This window comes from Pangasianodon hypophthalmus, chromosome 11 (genome assembly GCF_027358585.1).
Source record: "Pangasianodon hypophthalmus isolate fPanHyp1 chromosome 11, fPanHyp1.pri, whole genome shotgun sequence".
Lineage (NCBI taxonomy): Eukaryota > Metazoa > Chordata > Actinopteri > Siluriformes > Pangasiidae > Pangasianodon > Pangasianodon hypophthalmus.
This window is the reverse complement of record NC_069720.1, coordinates 27,132,497-27,137,720: the sequence shown is the minus strand read 5'-3', so window position 1 is coordinate 27,137,720 and position 5,224 is coordinate 27,132,497.

Here is a 5,224-nt window from a genome sequence, read left to right as displayed (position 1 = left end):
AGCCTGCGGCCTCCAGGGGTCGCTGTTTCACCGCAGAGCAGCGCGTCAACATACAGAATTGAGCATACAGCATACATACAGCACGCAGCATACATACAGGAGCAACAGCATACAGCATACATACAGCAGCAACAGCATACATACAGCATACATACAGCATACAGCATACATACAGCAGCAACAGCATACAGCAGCAACAGCATACATACACCAGCAACAGCATACAGCATACATACAGCATAGATACAGCAGCAACAGCATACATACAGCAGCAACAGCATACAGCATACAGCAGCAACAGCATACATACAGCATACGGCATACAGCATACATACAGCATAGATACAGCAGCAACAGCATACATACAGCAGCAACAGCATACATACAGCAGCAACAGCATACAGCATACATACAGCAGCAACAGCATACAGCATACATACATAGAGCAGCAACAGCATACAGCATACATACAGCAGCAACAGCATACAGCATACAGCATACATAGAGCAGCAACAGCATACAGCATACATAGAGCAGCAACAGCATACAGCATACATACAGCAGCAACAGCATACAGCATACATACAGCAGCAACAGCATACATACAGCATACATACAGCAGCAACAGCATACAGCATACATACAGCATACATACAGCAGCAACAGCATACATACAGCAGCAACAGCATACAGCATACATACAGCAGCAACAGCATACATACAGCAGCAACAGCATACAGCAGCAACAGCATACATACAGCATACGGCATACAGCATACATACAGCATAGATACAGCAGCAACAGCATACAGCATACATACAGCAGCAACAGCATACAGCATACATACAGCAGCAACAGCATACATACAGCATACATACAGCAGCAACAGCATACAGCATACATACAGCATACATACAGCAGCAACAGCATACAGCATACATACAGCAGCAACAGCATACAGCATACAGCATACATACAGCATACATACAGCAGCAACAGCATACAGCATACATACAGCAGCAACAGCATACAGTATACAGCATACATACAGCAGCAACAGCATACAGCATACAGCATACAGCAGCAACAGCATACAGCATACATACAGCAGCAACAGCATACATACAGCATACATACAGCATACATACAGCATACAGCATACATACAGCATACAGCATACATACAGCAGCAACATACATACAGCATACATACAGCAGCAACAGCATACAGCATAAATACAGCAGCAACAGCATACATACAGCAGCAACAGCATACAGCATACAGCATACATACAGCATACATACAGCAGCAACAGCATACAGCATACATACAGCAGCAACAGCATACAGTATACAGCATACATACAGCAGCAACAGCATACAGCATACAGCATACATACAGCAGCAACAGCATACAGCATACAGCATACATACAGCATACATACAGCAGCAACAGCATACAGCATACATACAGCAGCAACAGCATACAGCATACAGCATACATACAGCAGCAACAGCATACAGCATACATACAGCAGCAACAGCATACATACAGCATACATACAGCATACATACAGCATACAGCATACATACAGCATACAGCATACATACAGCAGCAACAGCATACAGCATACATACAGCAGCAACAGCATACAGTATACAGCATACATACAGCAGCAACAGCATACAGTATACAGCATACATACAGCAGCAACAGCATACAGCATACAGCATACATACAGCAGCAACAGCATACAGCATACATACAGCAGCAACAGCATACATACAGCATACATACAGCATACATACAGCATACAGCATACATACAGCATACAGCATACATACAGCAGCAACATACATACAGCATACATACAGCAGCAACAGCATACATACAGCAGCAACAGCATACAGCATACATACAGCAGCAACAGCATACAGCATACATACAGCATACATACAGCAGCAACAGCATACAGCATACATACAGCAGCAACAGCATACAGCATACAGCATACATACAGCAGCAACTGCATACAGCATACATACAGCAGCAACAGCATACAGCATACAGCATACATACAGCAGCAACAGCATACAGCATACATACAGCAGCAACATACATACAGCATACATACAGCAGCAACAGCATACATACAGCAGCAACAGCATACAGCATACAGCATACATACAGCATACAGCATACATACAGCAGCAACAGCATACATACAGCATACATACAGCATACATACAGCATACAGCATACATACAGCAGCAACAGCATACATACAGCAGCAACAGCATACAGCATACAGCATACATACAGCATACAGCATACATACAGCAGCAACATACATACAGCATACATACAGCAGCAACAGCATACAGCATACAGCATACATACAGCAGCAACAGCATACAGCATACATACAGCAGCAACAGCATACAGCATACAGCATACATACAGCAGCAACTGCATACAGCATACATACAGCAGCAACAGCATACAGCATACAGCATACATACAGCAGCAACATACATACAGCATACATACAGCAGCAACAGCATACATACAGCAGCAACAGCATACAGCATACAGCATACATACAGCATACAGCATACATACAGCAGCAACAGCATACATACAGCATACATACAGCATACATACAGCATACAGCATACATACAGCATACAGCATACATACAGCAGCAACAGCATACAGCATACAGCATACATACAGCATACAGCATACATACAGCAGCAACATACATACAGCATACATACAGCAGCAACAGCATACAGCATACAGCATACATACAGCAGCAACAGCATACAGCATACAGCATACATACAGCATACAGCAGCAACAGCATACAGCATACATACAGCATACATACAGCAGCAACAGCATACATACAGCAGCAACAGCATACAGCATACAGCATACATACAGCAGCAACAGCATACAGCAAACAGCATACATACAGCAGCAACAGCATACAGCATACAGCATACATACAGCAGCAACAGCATACAGCATACATACAGCAGCAACAGCATACAGCATACATACAGCAGCAACATACATACAGCATACATACAGCAGCATACAGCATACAGCATACATACAGCAGCAACAGCATACATACAGCAGCAACAGCATACATACAGCAGCAACAGCATACAGCATACAGCATACATACAGCATACAGCATACATACAGCATACAGCATACATACAGCAGCAACAGCATACAGCATACAGCATACATACAGCAGCAACAGCATACAGCATACATACAGCAGCAACAGCATACATACAGCATACATACAGCAGCAACAGCATACAGCATACATACAGCATACATACAGCAGCAACAGCATACAGCATACATACAGCAGCAACAGCATACAGCATACAGCATACATACAGCATACATACAGCAGCAACAGCATACAGCATACATACAGCAGCAACAGCATACAGAATACAGCATACATACAGCAGCAACAGCATACAGCATACATACAGCAGCAACATACATACAGCATACATACAGCAGCAACAGCATACAGCATACATACAGCAGCAACAGCATACATACAGCAGCAACAGCATACATACAGCAGCAACAGCATACAGCATACAGCATACATACAGCATACAGCATACATACAGCAGCAACAGCATACATACAGCATACATACAGCATACAGCATACATACAGCAGCAACATACATACAGCATACATACAGCAGCAACAGCATACAGCATACAGCATACATACAGCAGCAACAGCATACAGCATACAGCATAAATACAGGATACAGCATACATACAGCAGCAACAGCATACATACAGCAGCAACAGCATACAGCATACATACAGCAGCAACAGCATACAGCATACAGCATACATACAGCATACATACAGCAGCAACATACATACAGCATACATACAGCAGCAACAGCATACATACAGCAGCAACAGCATACAGCATACATACAGCAGCAACAGCATACAGCATACATACAGCAGCAACAGCATACAGCATACATACAGCATACATACAGCAGCAACAGCATACAGCATACATACAGCAGCAACAGCATACAGCATACAGCATACATACAGCAGCAACTGCATACAGCATACATACAGCAGCAACAGCATACAGCATACAGCATACATACAGCAGCAACATACATACAGCATACATACAGCAGCAACAGCATACATACAGCAGCAACAGCATACATACAGCAGCAACAGCATACAGCATACAGCATACATACAGCATACAGCATACATACAGCAGCAACAGCATACATACAGCATACATACAGCATACATACAGCAGCAACAGCATACATACAGCAGCAACAGCATACAGCATACAGCATACATACAGCATACAGCATACATACAGCAGCAACATACATACAGCATACATACAGCAGCAACAGCATACAGCATACAGCATACAGCATACATACAGCATACAGCATACATACAGCAGCAACAGCATACAGCATACAGCATACATACAGCATACAGCATACATACAGCAGCAACAGCATACAGCAGCAACAGCATACATACACCAGCAACAGCATACAGCATACATACAGCATAGATACAGCAGCAACAGCATACATACAGCAGCAACAGCATACAGCATACAGCAGCAACAGCATACATACAGCATACGGCATACAGCATACATACAGCATAGATACAGCAGCAACAGCATACATACAGCAGCAACAGCATACATACAGCAGCAACAGCATACAGCATACATACAGCAGCAACAGCATACAGCATACATACATAGAGCAGCAACAGCATACAGCATACATACAGCAGCAACAGCATACAGCATACAGCATACATAGAGCAGCAACAGCATACAGCATACATAGAGCAGCAACAGCATACAGCATACATACAGCAGCAACAGCATACAGCATACATACAGCAGCAACAGCATACATACAGCATACATACAGCAGCAACAGCATACAGCATACATACAGCATACATACAGCAGCAACAGCATACATACAGCAGCAACAGCATACAGCATACATACAGCAGCAACAGCATACATACAGCAGCAACAGCATACAGCAGCAACAGCATACATACAGCATACGGCATACAGCATACATACAGCATAGATACAGCAGCAACAGCATACAGCATACATACAGCAGCAACAGCA